This window comes from Larus michahellis, chromosome 3 (assembly GCF_964199755.1).
Source record: "Larus michahellis chromosome 3, bLarMic1.1, whole genome shotgun sequence".
NCBI classification, from domain to species: domain Eukaryota; kingdom Metazoa; phylum Chordata; class Aves; order Charadriiformes; family Laridae; genus Larus; species Larus michahellis.
The window spans coordinates 22,207,869-22,233,930 of record NC_133898.1 but is presented as its reverse complement, the minus strand read 5'-3'; the positions used below and the strand labels follow the sequence as shown (position 1 = coordinate 22,233,930).

At 45.6% G+C, this 26,062-nt stretch overlaps 1 long non-coding RNA gene across 3 annotated transcripts in view; it reads right to left on the bottom strand.

Moving 5' to 3' along the window:
- LOC141740410 (uncharacterized) overlaps positions 1–26,062 on the bottom strand; it is a 151,313-nt gene that overhangs the window by 74,251 nt on the left and 51,000 nt on the right. For 2 of the 3 annotated variants that reach the window (XR_012586024.1, XR_012586023.1), the window contains exons 1-2: positions 1,529–1,630; positions 449–533 (exon numbers count right to left, since the gene is read on the bottom strand). This is a non-coding gene — a long non-coding RNA (uncharacterized LOC141740410). Of the gene's footprint in view, positions 1–448; positions 534–1,528; positions 1,631–26,062 lie in introns of those variants that run through there. The other variant, XR_012586022.1, reaches the window with a different exon arrangement.

The following is a 26,062-nucleotide window of genomic DNA, read 5'->3' as shown; positions in this document are numbered from 1 at the left end:
AAAAGATAAAAAAAAATTTCCTTGGAGTAAACCAGGATTTCTGTAGATGGTTTTTGTCTGTACCTAGCATTCCCCAGTTCCAGAGACAGGTGGTAAAAATTTACAGATGCTTCTTCTTGGCCACCAATTGACTTTAGATTTCCGATTCTTGTGTTATCGTTCATTCAAATTATTTATTACCTGCTAACTCAAGCACTTGAGAGTTGGCAAAAAACAGTCACAGAAACAATCTTTCCTAAAGAGCTGCTGTATTATACAAGCAAGCAAGACCTGTGTGAATATACGTGGGAATGTGTCTTTCTGATCCCTAAACTATACTTAGAGCAAGCATATTGCCCACACAGCTGTATAGCACTGCTCAGTGCAGTAGCAGCAGCATCCTGATCGGTCACAAGTCACCACCAGAAATACCAAGCAACTGAGAACTGGCCCAAACACGGGTGCTTACCTCTTCTCAGATGGTGTAAGAGGTCCTCCACCAGCTGAGGATCCCCCCGCAGAAGAAGATCACTTTCTACCCAGAGAGGTCCTCCCTGCAATTTTTAAAGAAGTGGAGATCACATACCTCTCTCTCCTCAAAAAAAGCATAAACACATTGCACAGAACAACTCAAGGAGCAGGTTATGGTCCAGTGAGAAAGGCCAACAGGCAAGTATTAGTGGTCCAGAAACCCTAGCCTGGCAATGTTTGGCACGCTCAGTGTTGATGTTAATTTTTAACTCTTCTTAGAGTTATATCTTAGCAATAACAGGATTTTAATGATTTTAAGAACTTCATTAGTGGCAGCCAAAATGGTTTCTTTGGAGGTTCCTCCTCCCCCCCCCCCCCCCCCCCCGCCTTAAAAATCTAGTATCCTTGAAAAAAATCCAAGAAAAGACTAATGCTAGAATGCTTTTCTATTTTTTCAAGCTTTCTTATATTTGTCTACATCAGTAAACAAAGGGTACGAGTACAAGCACATTAGAGGTGTCATCTCAACTGTTTTGCTCAGTTTCTCACAAGTTTTATGTTCCTTTACTCTCCTTCTTGGAGGGCTTGAAAAAAATAACACAGCCTTTTTAATTTTGACCAAGGCCATCTAGTGATTAACAGCTGTGAGACCAGATTTCAAGACTACAGAGGAGCATTAGTGTAAGTTGTCATAACCTACTCTGCTCCCCTGCATCATACAAGCTAAAAAGTTTCTACACTTAGCTTGCAAACTCTAACTGAGATCTGGTTACTGTTAGCCAGCCAGAGGGGACCGCAAGTATACTTTACTGGCCCGTAACTGATGTAGATCTCAGTTATCATTAACAGCTTGGTTTAGCAGCAACCATTTCCTCCCTGCCACACCTCAATATCTCTTCAGCATAAAGGTCAAGTTAACACTTTTTTGGTCTGAAGTATCTTAATAATTTCCCGTTACTGTACCAGAAGAAAAGCAAAGATGTCCTAATCATAGTCTATAAAATAAGGCAGGTTGCCTTGTCTGAGAGGTTACATCGTACTCCAACCCAAAGCCCAACTCCTCCACTAAAAGCCAAACCTGATAAAGGAGACTCCTGCTCCAAACTCTACAACCAGGAAGAGCTTCTCCAATAGAAGACAGAAGAGACCAACTCTTTGAACCTCAGCAGCCAGCATAGCCTCCAGCAGAGAAACAGAAGCAGCAACAACTAGCCATCCTCATATAGCATCAATCTTCTCCCAGGTGTTTTGTTTAGGACCCACCCACCTCTAATCTTGTGATCCTCATAATAAGATTCAGCTGTCTTCCCTCTCCAAACAGCTATACTTCTCTACCTTGCGCTTTTCCCCTGATTATACCCATGGTACTTGTCTTCCTCCCTGCCCATGAGGAGCATGCTCTCATGGCATCTCTCTGTTAGTATTGCAGGTGTTAGATAACTTTCTTAGGAACAAAGTGACCTCCTAACATCCCTCACACTAAAGCTCTATGTAAAAACACATCTTCCCCATGCTACTGTGTGTATGTAACTGTTAAGCTGTGTGAAAAGCATTGGGTGGTCTCTCTCTCTCTGTATTATCTTTACATGTGCTCTGCCTGTCCTTACAAACACACCTGCAGGAGGAACCTGCCCTGCAGCTGGAGGGGTGACCTGCCACCATTCAGTACTTGCAGCCTTTTCTTCTCCAGGGGACCATGACTCTTATGTTTCTCTTTTCCTCCCTGAAACAAGGGTCACTTTGCTTATGACGGGTTGTACAACAAAGCCTGAAAGCAGTATCCCACCCAAAAAGGAGAGCATCAACACCAGAGACAAGGAAACTATTCAAAACAGTTTTCTCCCATAGAAGCAGCTCTAGCTTAAATAGGCTACTTAAATATCTATCAGATCAGAAGGACATAGCAAACGTAACCACGCACCCATGACATGTGGGGCTAAGGAAGCCCTGGGATAGACTGTTTGGGGTGAAGGTTGAAGGTGAGATGGCTGCCACCTTGGACTCCGGTATTCCTGTACGCTTTCTAGCTTGAGTCCACCAGCTGGAAGAAGGGAGAGATGAACTGGGGTCCCTCTCACGCTGAAAATTTGCATTTCAAATGAGCCTGTAAGCTCATCTTGGGGCTTTCTGAGTTAGCCAACCACTCCTGCTCTGGTTTCGAAGATCAGACTCTGAGACCTCTTGACACTTTTCATGGTCCCACAGAAACTATGGTTCAGACATATGGATTTAGGTGGGCAGGGACGATTCTGGGCTCCCCAAACATGGGGCTCCTGACCCTTCAGCCTCATGAAGAGACCAGGAATCCCAGCTTTCCATAGGCGATCTGACAGGAGAAGGACTTTGACCCAAGGATGAATATCCTCCAAGGGAGCAGATGTGGCACAGGAGCCTTTGGAAAAGACACAGCAATCCTGCCTGCTAGCGGGGGAAGGGGCCAAAATCCTGCTTACAACAAGATGTTCATCTTTTGCAGAGGAAGGTGATGACAGCTGGGATGAGGGAAGGGGGAAAAAATTCAGGGCAGCACCCTGTGTGGGAAAAGATCGCTCCCCCGCCTGCCCCAGCTAGCTTGCTCTTGGAGCCAGCCAAACGGGTCACTGGCCCCAGCCAGCCCACAGCGTGGCAAGGGCTCACGCCCCACGTACCACTGTCTCTCAGCAACTTCCATCTATCTATACTCCGTGCTGGCTCTAGGGATAAAAACCAGCTTTTTCCTTGGGAGGGCTGGGCAGAGGATGTGGAGAGAAGTGGGGAAGGCAATGGCTGCATCTGCCTGCTACCACTGCTTCTGGGTCAGGGATGGGCATCTTCAAGAGCCACATGAGTGGAATGCTACTGCTCCCCCTTTATTCAACGTAGCTACCTCTGTGGAGCAAGGAGCCCACCTGCTTTGAATGGTTTCCTTGTCTCCAGTGTTAATGCCCTCCTCTTCAGGTGCTTTCAAGCTTTCTGGCCCATCCCATCTCGTTTCAGGGAAGAAAAGAGAAACTTAACAGAGGGAGGTACTAATGAACCAATATGTCATTGCTTTTTATTAAGTTTTCCCCATTTGGCAATAAATCCATGCGGTGTCTGTTCCTTTAATTAGTTGTCTCTCAGTCAGGAAAATCAGGGCTGCAAAGTGCTGATATGGTGCTGAATAATTACCTGGGAATAAGCGCTTGGGGTTGGACCAGGAACTTTCTCATTGCTATTAGCAGATTCCTGCAAGGCACCGGGAAGAAGCAGGGCTGGGCAGGGGTGGGAGCCCCAGCAGTGGGAGCCCACGCCGAGGGATGTGGGGAGAGGCTGCTACTTGCGTGCAGTGGCTTAGCCCTCCCTTCCCATGTTGGCAGCAGCTTCTGCAGGGAGCAGGGAAACTGAAGCACAAGAAGGGACAAATTTGGCCCACAGAACACGAGGGGGTGGTCCAAGAGTAAGTGAATTACTACCAGGTTGCTTTGTTTCCCTGTCCTCCTGGGCCTTAAAGAGAAGGAAAGTCTTGCCCAAACATGACCCAGCACTGATGTGAGACCCCACTCGCATTTCTGTCTGTCATCTGGTGACATTCATCTGTCCCTACACGCACGCAAAGAGCAAACCATACATCTTCCTTCAAGGACAGAGGAGAAAAAAGAGTGCATTATACACCCTTATTTTGGAGGGATACACCAGGCAACGTGACTCTGTCTTATTTTTTGCAATGAATGTGTAACACCAGATGACGTTTGCTTTCCAGCTAGGTGGGTGGCTTTTACCTTTATGTGCACAATACACAGCAAAGGCTCTGGCCACACACAGGGAGACACTGAACTTGAGGTAAACCCTTGGAGCAAAGTGCACGGTTGCAGGAACGGCCCAATAAGTAAACCCTTCACTGAGAGGTGTGAGAAGGGAGCAGGCTGTGTATCAAAAGATTAGGTGTTTCATCACGTGAGGAAATGGCCCACAGCGAAGCCAGGAGTAAATCTGTTGTTGCTGGGTGGGCTTAGTGACTCCTTAGGATTGAGTCGTGTATTCACAGCTTTCTGGAAACTGGAACAACTTGAGCTGCTGTGGGTTAACCCATTCGCGCACCCATGGCCTCAGCCTTATGCAAACACCTAGTTTTATTTCCACAGTGATTACGGGACACTAATGTGAAACGCTTCTCAGGAGAGAGCCAGCCCAGTTTCTCTGCCCCCAAAGCTCAGAGCAATTTAACTGGGCACAGGAGATTTCCAGCGTGTACCCGTCCCACACCTTTACATCCTGGGATGCTAACCAGTTTCAGCATCAACAGATAACTCCTATTTTGCACCTTTAGAGGACTTGTCCTCTGAGTGCGTTTCAGCCAGACGCAAAGGATTCCCTGCAGAAGTGCAGTGAGTGGGAAAATACCGTCCCACTTTGGGGAGACACCCTGAGATACACAGGGGTGGTACCTGTGGGGCTGGTGACAAGGCCTGTGAGGGCCTGGCTGCAGCCTGACTCCACATTTTGGATCTCCCTGGTTTCTTTGGGAGGCAGCCGAGACGTGCAGGCAGGCAGGGAGGTGCGAGATGCTCCCAGAGGTCTCCTATTGCTGGGCGGTGAAGGGCCCAACCTTGGGACCCGCTATGGAGCCCACCGACCCTACAGCCGGGTGCAGCCAGGCTGTGTGGGCTGGGGCCAGCATCGCTGCAAAGACACTGTGGGACACATCTGCCCCACAACAATGACACAGGCAGAGGAACCGGCTCTGAGCTGTGGCTGCCCAACAGCACAGTCCCACCAGACATCAAGACCCGTCCAGTCCAAGACTAATTGAATCAGGCAATCTGGCACACGCCTCTCCTGCAGATACACTGCCATCATCATACTCTACCTACCTGCTACCGCATTATCTAGTCATAGGATTTGTTTCTGGGTGTGACTGATTGTCCTTTTCGTTTGTTACCACTTAGAAATTTGTTCTTGCATGTTTCTACACTGCAAATAAACTCTTTTAATTGAAGCTTCCCAACCTTCTAGGCTAATGCTGTTGACACACAGCTTCTCTCTTGGTCTGTGCCAGGCAATGAGTTGACGTGTTTTGTAACAGGCAATGAATGAAAGACAGCACAAGGAAGCCCCCAGCCAGAAAAGGAGGTGACCTACCCAGCCTGAAAATCACACTGTTCCCTATTTTGATTCTGCATTCAATGCATGATTTTTTTCCAATTCCATGCAGCAGGACCCATGGGGTTGGTTGATAATCAGAGCCAAGTCCTACTTCTCAAAATGAAATAAGTAGAGGGAGACACCATCTCCCCTTTGCATCAAACGCCTTGGCTCATCTTGACTTTCTGGTTACATTGTTCTCCAGAATTCAAGCCGAGAAGGAATCTCACAGCATCCAGAATAAAGATTAAATTTAAAAACCAGAAGAGCTGGCAAGTTAACCCCAACAGAGCCTGCAGATATGTACTTAGCCTGTAAAAATTTTAATTCCACTATTTGACTGATACCCATGGGACAGTCCTTCCTTACAGCTCATTTATGATTTCACACAGGATGGTGCCCTCAATTAATGTTGCAGTTTTCTTTGTGTGAGGTGGAAGATGGCTCACAGTACTTACTGTTTGGTCAATGTAGTGAGCATCAGGATACGCATACTAGTCTGTAACAGATGAAAGCTACAGCCTGTTATGAATCGCAATGAATAGACAAAAGGACCATCAGAGGTCATGTTAGAGCAAAATTCGTGTGTGCACACATCTCAGATAATACTGCAGACAGGAACAAACTGAACTCCACTGGCAGAACGTTTCTGCCCAAAGTCCATCTCCCTAAGGCAAGGGGAGCTGCCAAGGCATTTCTGTGGTCCTCCACTTCCAAAGGTGGATAAGCCAACAGGCTGACAAGTTACAACATGACTTCCCTTGCTGATTAGCCAGCCTTTCCATATTAAGGCTGATCTTCATTAATGAAAATAAAGATTGTTCTCACCCCACTTTGCAGCTGTGCTGACTCAGGGGTCCAGCAGCATTCACACACGTACTGAAACCTCTGCATGTCTATCATGGCCATCAGGCTCTTCGAGCTATACTTTTGTGTCATGAATCTGACTAATTTCATACCTTTTAGGCTCTGGTGGCTTTTACAACGCAGGCACATTGAACAGGGTGTCAACAAAAACTGTAAGAGGCAAATGTCACTGTTTCCCCCGGTCCCATACATGCCTCTTGGCCATGCAGCTCCAAGTTCCTCCTGGCGCGATTCACTGATCGATCAGTCCAATGTCTCACAGTGCCTCAGTCCCAAACCCAGCAGCTAGAGCTCACTGGCTTTCCAGACTGCTGCTTCACCGGCAAAGCATTCGTGACCCCTCTTCTCTTTACATCTCCTGTTTTTCAACTACAGCAATATATCCCATGCCTAAAAAACACTGGGAAATGTATTTGTGCGCTTTGCAGAAGGCACTGAGTTTGTTTATACAGCTGAGTCCACGTGTGAAAATGAGGAACTGAATTATTCACTGCACGTCTCAGACCTGGATGACTAAATTGGAATTTGCTGCTTTATCTTCCAGGGAGGAGGGGGAGTGGAGCTGAGGGGGGAGAAGTCTAAGAGAAAGAGGCCGCACTGTGTCCCTCTGCTCCACTGCTGGGAGCATTGTGGATGCTATAATTAACCACCTATAGCAAGCAGAAGCCGGGCCGTACCACGGGAATTACAACCTCACAGACCCTGTTATTAAATAGTCACGCATGGCGCTACCTGACTTACATCTCTCGGGGTTTGTTTACCTTTTTTAATACAAAGGAACAAAAAAAACTCCCAGGCAATTTCCACAAGATTTTAACACATCTGTGTCAAACAGCAGTCCCGAGCCTCTGGATTAAAAACCGCCACATTTATGCCATTGGAAAGATGTTGTGAAGGGAAAGACCTGGTTACGCACAGGCTGTGCGAGGTGCTATGGTGGTCTGTGCTCCCCACAGTGACTTTGGGGTCCAGACAGACACATCTTTGTGGAGTTCATTTGGCAGAGGGGGAAAGATTAGGGACCTTTAAAAAATTGACTTCTGTATGATATCTCCAGCTGAGTGTGCAAAAATGGAAGCATCTGCGTCATCCTAATGCCCTCTGGATGCTTTTGCATCTTAAACAGATGAATCCTTGAAAAGGTCCCAGTTGGTACAGTTAAACTAAGTACATCCACTTTCCCACTCCTACTCTATTTCACCCCGCTATTCGGCGTGAAACGGCCAGGCTACCAGTAGTGTGAGAGGAAAGGAGAAAACTCCAACATGATGTAGGTATTTGCTTGCTGTACGGAGAACCTGAGAAGATTTTGTACTATTTTTGTAAGCTTGATGTGCACCCTCCGGTTTCTCCAAGCAATTGATCAATGGACAGGATGCGTTAACATCTTTTCTTTAGCAGAAAGGCAAAGAGCCTGCAGATACGCGCGCTTAATTGTCTAACCTAGAGATGGAGCAGTCCTTCAGGATTTGAATGAGGCAATTACCTGAGAGAATTTAAAAAAAACAATTCCAAGACAAGAGGAAGTCTCATCCACCAAATATTAATTTTTAATATATTTGCCCCCCATTCCCCTCCAAGTGGGATTCAAATAAACTATGGGGGAGGAGGGGAGGGGGCAGGGAAGAAAAGAAAAAGCTAAGAAGAGATCAGGAAGGTAAAAGAGGAGCGAAGAAAAACCTCAGGAGAGGACCAGGGCAGCCGATGCCATGGCTGAGGGCTAACAGGTGAAGGTTTTATAGAGGTACTCTCCGCTTCCCAGAGCTTGGCTTCTACCACCAGGCAACTAGTCACTGTAGCATCCCTTAGGAAAGCTGAGGTGCCGTGCCATGTTCTGCACCAGTGGCTGTGCTGTCCCCAAGGCCTGCCCTCCACCAGTAGAAAGGTGAAGGTCCCCAAGGGCCCAGGAGCTGCCCCACACCACTGCCCTTATCCCAAGGCTACACCCAGAGGCTTCTTTTAAAGGTGATCTGAGGGGACCACGGGAAACCTCCCTTTGGCCAAAAATTCATGATACACGCTGCATATATAAAAATACACATCCCCCAGCATGGGAATCAGAGAAACTACGGGAATAAAGGTGGGTAAGAAAGGAGGAGAGAGGAAAGAGAGAAAACAAACTCTGAATTATTCACATTTTCCTAGCTGATGTACAATAGTCAGGAAAGATTTTGTTCTCTTGCAGCATTACCAAAGTAAAACGTCTAACAAGTTCTAACTACACCAGTGCTAATTCTGGAGTGATGGACTGGGGCAAGTGGGAAAACAGACACATTAAAGAAGCCTGTTTGATTCTGGGTTGCTTCCAGCAAGTCCCTGCAGTGTACTGTAAGAACATCACTAAAAATTTTTACTCCTTCACTTCTATGAGATTAAAGTTATTCCCTCCTTGCTCTGGCCCAAGCACTAATAATTCCCACCTGAAACCATTTCATTTATAGATAAAATAAATAGAGCTGTCTATTTTGTGTTTTCCTCTCCATACAGTGAGCATAAACCAGTCTGGATGTTCAAAGCTGTAAATACAGCGAACCTTCAAGTGCACCTTCATTAACACGGGCACAGTTTCCTTGTCTGCCCAGGTTGCTTGGAGTGTGCAACTTTGCATTTTGGTATCTGTTGAAAGTTTAACGTGTGAGGAAAAGACGTCCTCTGTGTTTCCTGCTAGGACTTAGATCCCAGTAATCCCTATGTGAAGTTTACACAAGGGCAGGGGAGCAGCGTGGCTGGTCTCCTGAGGAACATTAGTACTTTCTGTGCCAGCACGTGTCCCGTAACACTGCCAGGATCCTTAGGGTCGTTTTGCAGCCCCATGTTTAATTCATGTACAAGGGTAGAAGAGGCAGAAGTTAACTAGATCTTCCCTCTCACCTTTTCCCTTTCCTGACTCTCATTTGATTCTTGAGTCCGTTTGACAAGTTACAGCCATGAAGCAGTCACCATCTGCTGGGAAACAGCTCAGTACTGCCTCCTGAGACAGACACATATAATATTTTGTAGGTCCCATCCATCTCACAACATCCTGGCAGGACATATTATGGAGAGAGGAAGCTTTATAAGCCTCAAGGCCCGCATCAACAATGCAGTCAGTCAGCCACTCTGATTTCTCTGGCTTTTTTCCTCCTTTGCCAGACCCTCTCTGTTTCACGGTCTGCAAGGCGACCTGGAGATTCTCCCAGGGAAGAAGACAAGACCTTGTACCCCTGCTTCTTGTCTTCACTATGTGGACTTCACAGCTGTTTTATGGCTCCACGTGTCACACTAACACACACACTGCTGCAAACAAGCTGGAGCGTCATAAAGTGAAGGTTAACATTAAAACAGAGATGAGCTGGAAGGGGATGCCTGGGAATAGCTTGTTAATAGGTCTGCCCAGCTGAGGGGGATTTCATGGCGTCAGTGGACCCTTCTCCTTCAGCTCCCACAGCAGTACCCAGTGCCTGCTTCTGTTTGGGACGTACTGACTTGTCCCAGAGATCATAGAAAGGATTCTCAAAGTATTCACCACACAAGCACAATCCGGATTGCACAGATAAACGCCATATTTCCTATCAAAATCTTTTTCCCAGGACACAGCTGATAACTCCTGCTGCAAGATGCGGTATAAGTTTTTTTGCTAAGTGGTGCTGCCTTTTCTCCTTAAGAAAGATGAATTAAAAGCATTTTCATGTAAAAGGCACAAGTTAACAATTTTTCCGATCCCTCTGTTCACAGAGCTCAGAGTTTACAACAAGGACATTTTTAAGGAAGGCATTTCTTAAAATACTGGCGGTACGTTACTGAGAGCCTTCAGAAGTAGCTACCATTCACTTGCAATCCCCAAATCACGCTCCAGTTCCCCAGTGTATGCAATACCTGCCCTCTTACAACACACACTTTCAGTTACACTACAATTGCCTTAGAAATGCGCAGTCTTGAACAATGAGGCATGTCTGTATGATTCATTCTTTTGTGCTGTTCATCGACTGTCTCCCCCATGCATTCATCCTTAGTTACATCACTCTCCTTTCCTCGGGCAGTGCGTACCTTCCAGGCTAATACCTTTAAATATAAAGCACATCTTGAGTTAAACATTAGCTACACACTAACTGGGGCTTGCTTTCTGATTGAATAATCAGCTTTAAAGGAGAAGGTTTTCTACAGCTCAGATGAGAAAGCTGCAAAGAAATTGCTTAGCAATCCTCTTGAAAGAAAGCATTCAGCATTGGAAACCAAATCCTATTTTATCTATTTAGACTTGTCTTTAGTAATTACTTGAAAGCTCTATCAACTTCTAGCTTTAATGATGTAGTACCTGCTACAAGCGCTTCAGAAAGGGGGAGCAGATCATAACAAAACCAAAAAGTTGGTTTAGATTAGGTGCGTATTTCTGTAAAACCAATGCAGAACTGAATTCCAAGAAATATCTTCATGTGCTCCTTGGCCTACTCCTGAGATGAATCTTGAGGTCATCTCCCATTCATGCCAGGCTGATCTAGCCTGGGTACCAGAGCTGGGAGGGACTTCCTTGGTCCCTGGGATGATAAGTCCGAATCTCATGGGCCACACTTGCTCACTGCTTCAGCAGAAAGGCAGCATTTACTTAAAACATGTAGTCTTCTGAAGGCAGCTCACCTCGCACAGGCTGACAACAAAAGCAGCTAAAGGTAAAATCTGGAAAGAACACACCGTCTATTTGGATACGTCGCTGTATAAGGTGAGGTCTAGCCCCTTGGTGCCTGGCTCCAAGCCTCAAAATCCCGCTTGCTTTCTGAAGCTTTCCGAAGTTGTTACTTGCAAGTATTAGACTCTAAAAGGCAGCCCTCCCTTAGGAGTGAAATAAAGGACATCAGTTCTAGAAAAGTCTGTTGATCCATACCTACTCCCACTACATTAAGACTGCCTGGCAAAGATTTGTTTGCACAGCCTGATCTTCTCAAAGGAGCCGACTCTGAAAATTAATGTTTTGGAAGTAAGTTTAAGGACAGCTGTATGATGGGAAGCCAGCAGGGAAGACCAAGTAGATCTCTGGAAGCTGGGGATGATAAACTCTGTCACTGAAAGAAGAAAATACCTGTCGCTGGAGTGGGCTGTAACTGGCACCACAACCTCAGAGCCTCGCTGAAGCTGCATTGGTCCCCCTGACAATCTGAAGGATCAGAAAATATCAAAAAAATTACTTTATCTAGCAGAACCTGTCCCTTCCTATATTATATGTTTACAGCACTAGGAAAAATGTCAGTATGCAGCTTATTTTCCTTCAATATCAAGATGAGAGAAGCTGCCTCTCAACTCCCCAAGTGTTTTTTGGGGCCTGGGTGTGTGACACAACCCGTGACTCCATTTAGCACAGAGTCCATGTTGTACAGTGCAATGGGTGAAAGCTGTCAGACTTGGAGAATGGGACTTGACTTGCACATGAGGTATGCGGACCTGCAAACAGAGTGTGTTTTCTATGCCTGACTCCTGGAGGAGGACTGGCTGATGACAACGTGGTCTTGGATATCACATGTCTGCAAACTCTTTGAAGCCCTGGCAACAAATACTAATGCTTGGGATTACTGCAGCAAACTTACTCCTGAGCCTGACTGGGACCATGATCCGTAGGAGCGCTGGGCAGGTATGTGCCATCAATGCTGCCCAAAGCAAGGGAGGATTAAAAAACAGAGTGCTGAGGGGAAAAGGAAAATCTGCTTTTCCATCTGCTACTCCTCAGCAGGGTCACAGCTGGTGAGGACTTCCTCGGAGAACGGCCATGAAGTCATGAATTTACTAGTACCAATGGGAAAACGCTGCCATTCCCTTTCACATCACAGCAAATCAACAGGAATATTGTCCAGCTGAAGCATTAAAACAAATTTTGCAAAAGCCAGGATGAAAAAGTACACAGGTCAGACGTGGAGGAACATGCACGCACTGTCACTGATGGCCGCATCACCATATTTCTCAAAGTCTACCCAAGATCCACTCAAATCAAGCGGGATGCTCAAGTGGCAGCCGCGTGCTGAGATCAGAGCAGCTTCCCTGTAACAACCAGCGCAGAACTCAGTGAAAATCCTTTAAGATAATTCTATAGCCAGGGTGGGGAAAAGCCTTTTGCTCCATAACACCGTGAATAATTCCCTAGGTATGAGCTACATTTGAGAGGCTATGCCGTTCTTCGAGTCTCCACTCACAAAGCACTTTGGAGGCAAAAAGGCAAGGAGGGAGAGCAGCACACAGGGAGCGCTGAGGATTTTGTACTTTCCCAAGCAAACTCATTTTCCAAGGGGCTGCACGGCCTGCAGTTCCACATCACCCATGGGTCAAGCTCTCCTCAAGGTGGACGATGACACATGTCACAGAAGCTTTCTGCAATCAATTAGGAGTGAAAATGTCTCCTGAGCTTTTTATACAGTTCATCAATTCAGTGAGCACAGTTCGTGCCTGGCTACCTTCCCTCACCAAAACCAAGGCTGCTTGAATAGGCCAAATCTGGAGGTTATGTAAAGGCTATTAAATTTTTTTTGTAATGTGAAGGGCACAGTGGGATTTTTTTTTTTTTTTAAAGGTGGCAGTCACTTTGCCTTCTTTCACAGCAAACCAAATGTTAGAAACTCCTCCACAGATGGTAATTTTTGATGCATGTTTCTGTCCTAGAAATGGGATTTGTCCATCAAAGTCTCATCTGCTCTCCCTGTTTCTGTGATTTTCATTTCTGTTCCCTGCAGTTTCCTTCCAATACAGGCATTCAGGTGCCTTTAGAAGACATTTTTTTCTTATATGTCCCTCTTTTGAAGAGAAGAAGGGGGCATTGTACTGCCCACTTCCACCTTCCTGGACAACCTCATCCTAGATGATCCTAAGAAAGAAACTACTGGCAGTTCTGGGTTTTACCAGAGCTGTGATCCCACAGCAAAGGAGATTATTCTAACATCCCCATTGCTCAAAGGCCACAAAAGCTGTGAGCACCAGCTGTTACAGGTAGAACAGATCAGACCTTGGTCTCACTATGGAAGATGGGGGTAGGTTGCCCTTCAGCCACACTACAACCATGAGTACCGTGTTGCTCCTCCTGTCCCTCCAACTACAACCAGGGCTCTTCAAAGCCTCCTTGCACACTGCGGGCTTCACTGCAGTTTGAGATGCTATTTTTCCCCATTTCATCTGTCTACACATGCTGCTGAGGGCCCAGAGGGTTTCCTCTGAGGTGGGTATGTCCATCAGGGCATTCATTCCCCTCCACGGGTGCTGGCTGCAGATGGCAGGCCAGGGAGCAGGCTGTGTCAAGTGGAGCACTCTGGTTTTGGTGTAAATAAGGCCATACAAACCACTGATGTTTCTGTGGGTGTCAGGTCTTATCTCACAGACAAAGACAAGCCTGCTGCATCTGTTTTCAGATCAGAGTAAGCGCTGAAACAGGGAGTCTCCTGCTGTGCTCTGCCTCAGAGCTGAGGCTTCAGCCCAGGGAAAGAGTGGTCAGCCAGACCTGGCAGAACAGATCAAGCAAGGCCTGGGAAAAACGTGTATGTATGTACAGTCGGAATTGGTACCTGAAGAGCAACAGCGATACTGCACACACTAACCTAAATACTGACAACGAAACAGATCACTTTGCCCACTTGGTTTTGTATAAATTAGGTTTTAATGCATTTTCCACCTCAAGTGACTAAGCAGCTGCGCATCTCCTCTGCTGATGACTTTTAAGCAGGCTGTTGAAATGATGGCAGCCAGGCGATGAGAGTGAAGGAACGACTTCAGAGTTCCCGCTTGTCTGTGCCCAAGCAGTCATTCTGCAGGTTGGCATCGGGAGCAGTTTAATGCCATGACATGCTCCCAGTAAGTGAGAAGCTATGGCGTCCCTTAACAGCAAATCCCATTTGTTACTTGTGCTTGGACGCATGACCTCTCTTTCTCAGCTGTGGGTGCGAGCAGTGATTTAAACGAAGCATTAAAAGACAGGGGGAAAAAAAACAGCAGCAGGAGAAGCCTACAGCACTCCTATGGAGGCAGTAGAGCATTGAGATAAATTTATTTGATAGTTTTCTGCAGCAAGGGAAAGACAACACCTAAAATTTATGCAATCATTAAACTTTCATGTGCAGTGGCCCAGCGATTCTAGAGCGGTGACACAAAGCCACCAACCCCAGAAGCATTGCCATCGTTTATCAAACTCACAGCTTTTCCCCAAAAGTGGGTAATGGGACAGGGCAAAGAAGTTCACAGTCGAGGACTCTGGCATTGATTCTTGTGTGTAGTCCACAGCAATTGCAGGCGATAATTTCATTGTTCACCAACTGTTACGCTTTATAAAAAATGAAAATAAAACTGATCAGGCATGAAGGTGTTATTCAACCACTTTCAGAGTTCCCTGCACCTTACAATACAAACCCACTTATTCCCAAGCACGGACCGATCTGGCACGGCACCAGCTGAGCTGAGAGCTGAGATGGGACAGGATGGAGACTCCATCGCACTTTCAGAGATTCAGCTTGCAAGACAAACTACGGTCAAAACCAGCCTGAACGGGGAAATCTCTAACCTTACCAAAGTGCCTCTGACAGTAAGGACTCCTAATTCTTTCAAATGTTTTATTCAAATGACCTGCCACTGTTGTTTTATTTTACCCTAACCGCATTAGAGATTAAAGTGTTCAGGGACAGAAGCCAGTTTTAGCAAGTTCCTGAAACCAGTGCATAGCTTTTTCTGGAATGGAGATGGGCAGAGACACATGATACATTTTGGCTCCATTTGGGTGTTCCTGGTGCGCCTTTGGAAGTGGAGAGCCAAAGGCAGAAATCCATTCTGCATCCTCAAAGTAACTTTGACCACCATCTGTAAAATGGTGTGAACTAGGAAGAAATGAAAGGAAGCTGGTGGAAGGGAACAGCTGAGCAGATAAAGTCTGAGCAAAAATATGGAGATTTCTGAAGGGGATCTAGAGAGGGTTGGGTAGCACTCAGGTAGATCCCACAGGACCAATAGCTGCCACAGAAGGAGGCTGCGAGGGTAAAACTGAAGAGCTCTGATCTACAGCTAAGATGTATTTTTCTAACATCTAACAAGTACGAAATATGAAACTCAGAGATCAAGCTCGACAACGGCTCTGTTTGTTAAGGTGATTAATTTGTCAAGATCAGCTGATGTATACATGGATATGAAAAAACACCTTTGTTAGCAGGCCAGGAGAGAAAACTTCCCATGATTGCATCCAGTGTTAACATCTGTATCTGCCAGCATCTAAAGTTACATCAACAGAGTACGTATTTAGGAAGTACCTCCAAGTGGTTGCTGGGAAAGTTTATGTTATCATTTAGGAACCTGCATTTCTACCTAGTTTTATTTTATACAAATGTGTCTGTGCTTGACTGCCTTGTCTGATGATGTGAAGGCAAAAGCCCAAAATTTATAGGCTTACCACTTCATGCCCATTTCTACAGCGGAGCCTCAGGCTCAGCTATCCCCAAGTGTTGTCACTGAATTGTGCCCCTGTGGGTGCTTTGATTGAGTTTTGGTTCATGCGAACGAGATGCAGGGATGATAAGGATGGGAAGGCGGGAGATGCAGGTGCAACCTGACCGTTCCCCATCACAAAGGGGTACCGGGAACACATGTTCTTTCTGACAAAGACTAAAAGAAAGGCATCCCACAGTCAGGCTGCTTCTCTGCCTTGGCATTTGAAGGTGAGGGACAGGATGGTGGCAATGAATGAAGAGATGCGGGTTGAATCAGATGCACGGACACACATTAGAGGTCTGGTTCTGATCAGGATTTTAAACTAGGAGGTCCTAAAACAATCTCAGCAAAAAGTTCAGCATTACTCATTTGTGGTTTAATGTTTCGACTGTAGCTTGTTAACTTGCCATATAACTGCTGATGATTTGTTCATTATATTAGCTTAATTGCTGTAAGCCTAGTGTGTCTGAATCAATCAAAGTTAAAACAACAGAATTATGTTTTTACATAATCACATTTGACTAGAAAGCAAGCTGTGCGGGAGGAGGTTCCACACGATGTTCTCTGATATCTTTACAAAGGCATGATAATTAATTCTGCACTACTTCTTCCAAAGGGATAGAAGAAGATGGGAAAAGATAATGGTGGGTGGTGGTTGCGTAATCCCTGCCCATTCGGCTTGCTGCAGTACACTGATAATGAACAATCTGAAGTACAAAGCTACTTTGAGCCCTAGCCCAAGCAATGCTTAACACACACACATCAGGATAAAATGCACATCTCCATTTTCTGGACAGGAGCTGGGTCGTTTTTATCCTGATTCACAATGACAACTCAGACCCATTTACAATTGTTCTGGGAGGCTGAGTACCAGCAAGCAGATCGCCTTAGAAAGCATGTTCGAGCACAGGGTGGAGACACGTATAGCAGATCAGAGCTGAATAATCAGCTCACCATGCCCAAACCCAGGTTTTCCATCCAGGCCAGGCACCTTGACAAGTTGACATTTACTTCCAGTTCCGGTAATAGGTTAAACTGTCCTGATGAAGGATAGTTTCTCTTTTTCTCGCTCGCCCTTCCTCTCCCTGTGAACTTTTTCCCATGACCCACAGAGGTTCTATCATCTCCACTTAGGTGAAAATTGCTTAGAGAATACCTTTCTTTGCACTTACAGGCACATGCGATGTTCCTCCTCTCCCTTCTTCTGAGCTTATTCTGAGAAGTGGAAGAATATATTTATAAGGAACTAGTGACATACACAGAAGAGCACGTCACATACTAGGTGCATGAGAAGTTTCAGTAGAAACTGAAAATCTTTTGGAAATCTTCTGGTTTGGGACATTTCTGAACTTTTGGGGTTTCTGAGCAAATTAAGGTATACTCTCATTCAGGGTAAATGATAATTTGAGAAGACAAATGAAAGACATTTGATCAGTAAAAATTATATGCAGCTCTGAGCTTTGCCCAGTCCAGGAGTGGTGGGATTCAAGATACCAGAGAAGGGCAGGGAGAAATTTCTAGTCAAAAGAAGGAAAAACTTGTATTTTAAGACTGACTCCTGGCAGAAAGCAGCAGTTATAACTGATTTGTTTGACTGTAGGCTTTAGATACTGACACGAAACAGAAACTAGATGATGTTTCTAAGACTTGAAAAAAGCTGAGGGATGAAAGTCCCAGAGTGACTCTCTCCTGCTTTATCCAAGTTAATTCACTCCTTTCCCCTTGTGTTGCCATCCTTCCTCTCTTATCACAAGGTATTCTACCAACATAGCACGGGATGGTGTTAGCCATACAACGAGCAAACTGTAGAACGAACGCACACACTACTCACCAAAATACCTGCCATTAATTCTAATATGACCCAATTATATTCTTAGACAGCTGGTTCATGAATCATGCAGAGAAATGGGTTGTTTCAAAATATATGCAAAAATCTTGTGGATCTACATTGTATAATATTGCGGTAGTCACATATCTATTATTAATTATAATTTATCTTTACTGCAGAACCTGGACAATGAAATGCCTGTATTTTATCTTGTAGAAGCTTCCTCCAATTTAAAATAATTTTAAATAGAAAAATGAAACTATTTTAATTAAAAAAATGAATGAATTGTAGGGGTGCTGGCACTACAATCAGCATCACTGAAAGGTCTTGATGCAAATGACTACCGTTCTCTGAATGCGGTATGTTCAAAGGAAAAAATTGCTGTGATTTCACGGGACTTCAGAAGATTGTTACGTTGGAGCTAATGCCTTTAGTGACTGGGTAAGGCAACCTAATGAGTAAACTTTGATCTGAAAGCCATCACGAAGCTTTGCATTACTCTAGCCGAAGAATAAACAACAGAGATGCAGTGAGGGACCTTGCTGCAGTCAGGAGCAATGCATATAGAAGCTCAGGCAAACTTAGCATTAATGCTGCCAGATCCAAATGTTACAAAACCTCACCCAGCACATTGACAGCAAACACCAGCACATCTCCAGGGACTCCACAAAAAGACTTTGTTATCTCAGCGTCCATTTTAAGGACAGGGCACATGAGACGTTGTGAGCAAAAAGGATTAACTTAACCTTAGTCAGGTGGTACCAGGAAGAGACGAAATTGTTCTGCATCTCTCACATGGTGTCTTACAACATCCATAAATTTCTTACAATGCCAAAGGCTGATGCCTCACAGAGGCCCAGGATGCTGAGAGCCCCGCATTAGATGAGATCCAAGCTGGTTCTCTCCTCTGGGGGAGTGCAACATTTTGCAGAGGTACCAGTTTGTGTCTTTACAGCAGGGCTTACAGCTTCAGGTGCAGCACCGTGAAGGGATCCACTCCGTCTTCCTGTGAGAGCAACGTGCCTCGCACTGGGCACCCAGGCTGAAAGCTGGGGTCTCTGGGTACCACAGCAATGCAAATAACATTCACGGCACAGCAGGTGAAACCAAGAGGAGGTCTTGCAATAGGAAAGGCGTTGCCAGTTACTTTGTCAGAAGGAGCTATTTTTCTTGAACACAGTGAAGCTGACTGAGTTTTGGGAAGAAGGGCTTGCCACGTCATTGCACATACTCCTGCAGGTAGTGGCATTTGTGGATTTACAACATCACGATTAAAAGAAAAGCAGACACACACCTACATAACGCAAATTTGTTAATGTGGTATGTTCCCCTTGTAGCTTGCTTGCTATTAATTTATTCATGTGCCCCAGCTGTTTTGGTAGCAGTGGAACTACAGCGGTGGCTTCTATGAGAAGCTGCTAGAAGATTCCCCCTTGTCCGACAGAGCCAATACCAGCCGGCTCCAAGATGGACTTGCCGCTGGCCAAGGCTGAGCCCATCAGCGATGGTGGTAGCACCTCTGGGATAACATAGTTAAGAAGAGGGGGAAAAAACCCTGCATGGCAGCAGCCAGAAGAGAGTAATTTTGGGTTTCAGAATAGGTACAGCTAGTTTATACCATTAACATAGTAGTAAAAGACAGAGTATCTTTCAACCCAAGCAATTACTTCATTTAATATCTGACGCCACTGAAGTGTAGATAGAGTTCTGGTTACCTCCGCATAGTTTTCTTCCATTGTTTTTGCTATATACCACTATCAATTTAATAATCAGAATAACAGCCACACCAGAGAAAATTTTATTTCTGACTAAGGACTTCTGCCACTGGGTCTGTATGGAAAGCACATGAAAGGAAGACCTATGGAGGGACAGGGCTATGGGAAATGAGCCATAGTCCTGTCTTTTCTTCCCTTTCCCCTTCCCCAAACTCTTAAATGTGGTCCCGTCTCTTTCTGGAGCTTCCCAGGAACATGGGAACCACAAACATGGAATTACATGTCTTCCCACAGTGGGTGGGAAGAGAACTACGATGTCTCTGGGGGGAGTAACTACGCAAGGGAGTCTGACAGCAAACCCCAATATCCATCTAAATTAAGTCTCTCACGTCAGCTTTGAGGTATTTTAAAATGTATAGCTCTGTGCCTGCAGAGTCACAAGGATCGAAAGAGGCTGGAGTGAAGTGACTCTCAAACTCATTGCTGCAAGTCAGGAGAAAGGAATGGTATGCAAGCCCTTAGCATGGCCTGGATTTGGCCTGGGTTATGGCACGGGAGATGTATTTTGCTAACCTCTTAAAACACTTCCAAGTCATGAGGTGCCACAACACCTTCAAGACAACAGTAAGCTAAGAAACAGCCTCAATGATTTGGGAATTTTGCTATCAGATTCAAGGGGAGGAAAATAAATCTCTCAAGTTGGCAAGCTATACAGAAAGTCTTAGTTTGCTCTGTCCTTTGACATATTTTCAGCTTTTGGAACATAAAACATTAACAGCGATTAACATGGAGCTGGCACAAACCAAAGCAACTTGTCATAATTCAATACATCACTATTATGATAGACTCCAGGGACAATCGGATTGAAGACAGCTGGCTTTGCAAATTTACACCAGAACTTGTCTCAGTACTATGAGGAAATAAGATATTCATAAAAATATTCTAGAATCCCCAAATCTATATGAATTTGTGCCAAAAAACTCATACAAAACAAAATCATTATTCAATAGTCATTACTCTTCTATTTATAAAGTTTCTGTCACTCACTGGCAAACAGAGGTAATAGCTTTTGACTTGGAAGACAAATCACAAACCATGGAAAGTGGAAAGTGAATTGCAAGTCATCAGGCTGAGCGTGTTGCAAGCTGAAAAGCGTTGGTCCAAACTATTCTGAGAATCCTTATGAATAACAAATACGTTTGAAGAAATCCAGGTCATTTCATGCACAGCTCAACCAGAGAAAAACAGGCTAAATTTATGAGCATCACTCACAGTGGACAAATTAACCAGCTCTGCATTATGCTGCAACTGCGACCAGAGAAATTATCTAGCACCAAGCATGAGTAAAATTTCAAGTGGCATTCCCCAGCAGCAAACTGCAACTCCTTTAATGCGGTTTCAGGCTCATTTTCCTTCCCAGGGATGAAGTGGTAGAGATGAGTTGTCCCAGCTTGTCCATATGAACACATAATACCTCTGGTATTGGATGGGTTCTTGAAAGCGTGTACTTCGCATTCCCCTTTGTGAACAAATGGCCAACAGTTGGGAATGTTGGCAGGACATGACACAAAGGGCAGGCCACTCTCAGAGATGAAAATGGCATCAGGACAAACGTGATTTATGGCAGTGACTTTGGGGTTTCCATATCTCTTTTGGGTTATTCTTGACACGAGCGCACTGACTCAGAGGACCTAAGAGCTTTGAGTTGGAATAGATACCGGATGTTTGGCTTCAGGCTTGGCAATATTGTCGTGACCTTGGCAATGAGAGCCAAGGGAGAAGAGATGAAATGGATGAACCGGGTGATGGAAATAGCAGCCCAATCAGGGCCCTCTATGTTTCCCTCATAGCCCCATGCAGGAACACCGTGCAAAGCATGACCAAGTCAAAACCTCGAAGTAGTATTTGTAGAGAGGAAATACATCAAACAAATTTATAATGAAGTAAATAAGAGTCATCACAGAATAATACCAACAAAACCAAGGGTCCTGCAGCCTTACAGACCCTGCAACTTGAGGGTTATTTTCACTCCCATCCCTCATTGTCTTCACACTCATGGTCTCTCAGACCTCTGCCTTCTCCTTACACAGCATTTTCCTGAACTGCACCTTCCTGTCCACAATTTCTGTAAAATCTCTGAGTTTTGTCTCATCCATTTCTCTCCTTCTCTATCTAGAAGATCTCAGCCTCTTCCTGCTTTATTTACATGACCAGTGTCTACTCTGGCTCCCCGCAGTGCTCCTATCTTTTTTCTGAGACATGGTCACCTGGAAGCTCTGCAGAATGGCCAGTGCCGCTCCCCCCGGTCCCGCTGCCCTTGTTCCCCACCTCAATCTGCTCTCACTGCTCTGTCCCATCTGCTTCTACATCCCTAATCTTTGTGCCTTGGTTAAGGGAAGGTGATGTACATAGGTTATGTACACAGATGTACATAAACACACACGTACACACAAGCTTTCCCTTTCACTGTCCTCAGCCACCACTTTTGGAAGAATCATCTTGGCAGCATGTTTCTGCAAGGGCCATAGGGCCCATTCCCCAAGACCACTGAGGCTACACCTAAGGGGCAGACACGGGAATTCAAATAACATGAGGAAAAAATGCCCAAAACTTTGGTGTCTGCCCTCAGACAAAGCAAATTGTGGCACGCAACCCAGTGAAGCCACAGTCAAGGTTAGCCTTGTTAAGGCCATCTGGTGAATTGCGTAGATGAAGCTGTTGGTTTGGGTTGTTTTGTTTTAAATTGCATCATGCAAAAATGATCCACCAATACCCAGAGAAAGATGCACAGTCAAATAGCCCCGGGAAAGAGAAAAAGAGACAGATGGAGAATTTGCCTGGCTAATTTTCTCCCCTGTGGCTACTGTGCTGTTTCTGCTAGAAAGGATGTGGAAGGAGGCAGACTGAATAAATATAAACTGACTTTGTGGGACGCATAGATAACTGTAGTATTTCTTTAAGTCCACATGAAAAACACCAGTGAAAAGAAAAAAGGATTAGTGAAAGCCAGAAAAGAGACATTAAAACTCAAACTAAGAGTGACGTGGAATTTCTTTTTTATTCTGGTAAAGTTCCTCGTTTAGTCTTGCAAGCAAGGAACACTTTTGTTCCTTAATTAAATACCTTTGAAGGGCCCTAACTGTACACTTGAGGTAAAGTTCATGAGAAGGCATTTTACCAAAAAAAAGAGGATTTCAGTGTTTGCTTCAATGAGGTCCCTTGAGATTCTTTATATTTGCCAAGTGCCCTGCTGTGGGCGAAGGCGGGGGCTGCTCTGTCCCGCTTTGCAGAGCTGTGAAAGTGCTTCCAGGGCTGGGGCAGGGGGGGTGAAGGGCATTAGGACACAGGAGGCACAGCACACATCAAATGACCTCCGAGCCACGGCACCACCTACCCTGTGCTGCCCGGTGATGGGCTGGAGGTTCCGTCAAACCCCTGAACCAGAGCAACGGTAATGAAATATTAGTGGCCAGATCCAGCGTATCACGTAGCCATGGACAGACCAGTTTTCCACCCTTTCCACGCAGAGGCTGGGGGATGCGGTCCAGGCAGGTGGTGCGGAGGGGAGGTGGGCTGGGGGGAGCAGGCAGGCTGCACGGGACATGAGCGGTGGCCAGAGCGGTCACCAAACACAGGTGGCCTGTGCCTGGCTAGCTGGTGGGTGCATCGTGCCCTGCTTTCCTTGGAGTGACATTCAGTGGGGGGGATGTGGCAGCTGCTCGCTCCTCGCCCCCAAGGATGTTTCGATCCATCCTTTCCCCCTGCATTCCCCCTTCAACCGTCTCAGTCAAGATTGCCGCCTGCTATCACCTCCAGTGATTTCCAAGGGGTGGTTTCTACCGTTTGAATCATTTACCAGCTTTCCCCTAGTTCCCCCCAACCAAACTTGGGGGTTCCCTGGTGCTGCTTTGGTCCCTCTGGGCAGCTGCAGCGACGTGACAGGGGTCAGACCCGGGGCTGTGAGTGCAGAGAGACATGCTTGCAGCAACATGCAGCTTTGGGTCTTGTTTTTTTCTTTTTCTCTTTTTGTTTTATTTTCTTGCTTTGCCAGCTTGGCCCATCTCTTATTCCTCACACACCACATTAGGGAAAGGCTAGCCATAAAATCCTGTATGTATTTTTCTTAGCATCTCTGGCTGCTTAGTCAAATGTCAAAAATATAACTACTTCAGAGAACTGGTTTCCTTTTATGTACAAAAAGCGAAAGGCAGGAAAAGAGAATTCTGTCTATGTTAAGTATTTTCTTTGCTTTTGTTAACAAAGGGAAGGAATTAGGCAGTTAAAATAATAATAAAACCTGTAACATTCATTTTGAACGCTGTTTACAGTGGGGGGTTATTTTTAAGGCTTCTGTTCTCCCTCCTCCCTTTCTCTCTCTTACTGAATAGAAGGGAAATGGCCTAATTTAGTTTGGTAGCTCGGTTGGCCATATTAGTGCATCTCACTCAGAAGAGCATCCCCGAGAATGATGGCATGTTTTTAATGCCCACTTAATGTCAGTCTTTGCATTTCTTCTTAGACTTGATTAGTGCAGTCACTCTGAAGATCTGATTTACAAGCTATTCTCCTGGTCTCTGAAAGAATGTTAGCTATTTCTCAGCTGGAGAATTACTGTACTTGTAGCTTGACCTCCAGATGTAAACATCTGCTCTGTTCACCCCTTGTAAGGGTAAAATTGGAACATTTTCTCATATGCCCATTTCTGTCCTCCAGTTGCATCTCTCCCCAAAAGCTATATACACTGGTCCCTGAAATATTAAGTAATACCCTTACATATATAGGTGAATTTGCGTTAGAGTAAAACCTGTGTACCGATGTGTTTTGGTACAGTATCAAATTACAGGGACAGTAGCAATTAAAGGACCAGTGAGTGATGGCAGTGGCCATTACCATGCTCAGAGCAACTGCTTTAGAAAAGCAGCAAAAGTGACTTTGCAGAGTCAAGTTCTGCATTGCCAAGGAGGCACCACAGTTAAACAGAGCACTTAGAAAACAGAAATATTTGTATTTAAATTTTCTCCATCCAGAAGCATGATTGCTGTCATGGAGCGGATCCTGGACGAGCTTGGGAAGCTGGACAAGCCTGAGAAGCAGGCCCACGTGGACCTCATGAGATTCAACAAGGCCAAGTGCAGGGTCCTGCACCTAGGCTGGGGCAATCCCTGGTATCAATATAGGCTGGAGGATGAAGGGATTGACAGCAGCCCTACCAAGATGGATTTGGAGGTACTGGTGGATGAAAAGCTAGACATGAGCCAGCAATGGGTGCGCTTGCAGCCCAGAAAGCCAACCCCATCCTGGGCTGCATCAAAAGAAGTGTGGCCAGCAGGTCGAAGGAGGTGATTCTGCCCCTCTGCTCTGCTCTGGTAAGTCCACACCTGGAGTACTGCGTCCAGCTCTGAAACCCTCAGCACAGGAAAAACATGGACCTGTTGGAACGGGTCCAGAGGAGGCCACAAAAATGATCAGAGGGATGGAACATCTCTCCTATGAGGACAGGCTGAGAGAGTTGGGGTTGTTTGGCCTGGAGAAGAGAAGGCTCCAGGGAGACCTTGTGGCCTTTCAGCACTTAAAGTGGGCCTACAGGAAAGATAGGGACAAACATTTTTAGCAGGGCCTGTTGTGATAGGACAAGGAGTAATGGCTTTAAACTGAAAGAGAGAAGATTTAGACTAGATATAAGGAAGAAATTTTTTACAATGTGGGTGGTGAAACACTGGCACAGGTTGCCCAGAGAAGTGGTATATGCCCCATCCCTGGAAACATTCAAGGTCAGGTTGGACAGGGCTTTGAGCAACCTGATCTAGTTGGAGATGTCCCTGCTCATTGCAGGGGAGGTTGGACTAGATGACCTTCAAAGGTCCCTTCCAACCCAACACATTCTATGATTTCTGCCATTACAGGGACAATTAGAGGGACAAGGAGTGCCATGATCAAAGGGCTGGAGCACCTGTACTATGAAGACAGGCTGAGGGAGCTGGGGTTGTTCAGCCTGGAGAAGGGAAGGCTCCAGGGAGACCTTATAGTGGCCTTCCAGTACCTAAAGGGGGCCTACAGGAAAGATGGGGAGAGACTCTTGATCGGGGAATGTAGTGACAGGACGAGGGGTAACAGTTTTAAACTGAAAGAGGGTAGATTTAGATTACTTATTAGGAAGAAATTCTTTACTGTGAGGGTGGTGAGACACTGAAAGAGGCGTCCCAGAGAAGTCGTGGATGCCCCATTTCTGGTGTTTCTCAAGGCCACGCTGGATGGGGCTTTGAGTAACCTGGTCTAGTGGGAGGTGTCCCTGCCCATGGTGGGGGGTGGGTGGGGTGGGTGGGTGTAGAAATAGATGGTCTTTAACGTCCCTTCCAACCCAAACTGTTCTATGATTCTACAATAAGGTTTTGTCTTGGCATGACTGAGAACCACAACCAGGAGGTCGCATAACTGTGTGTGTGTTCTTACTGGCCCAGCGTGAAGTTTTTCTGATTTCATCCTATAGCAAAGAACAGCATAGACAAGCACCTGGACTCTTTTATGGGTCCCCAAAGGCATACTGTACAGATACTGTGGCCTAGAGAGTGTGTGCAGGTAACCAGAACAAACTTGACTATTTTCAGCAAATCATGTTTTCAGTGTACAGACATCCTTTCACACGTTTTATCTTTCAGCAATTACAATGCTTCCCAGTTGCAGCTGT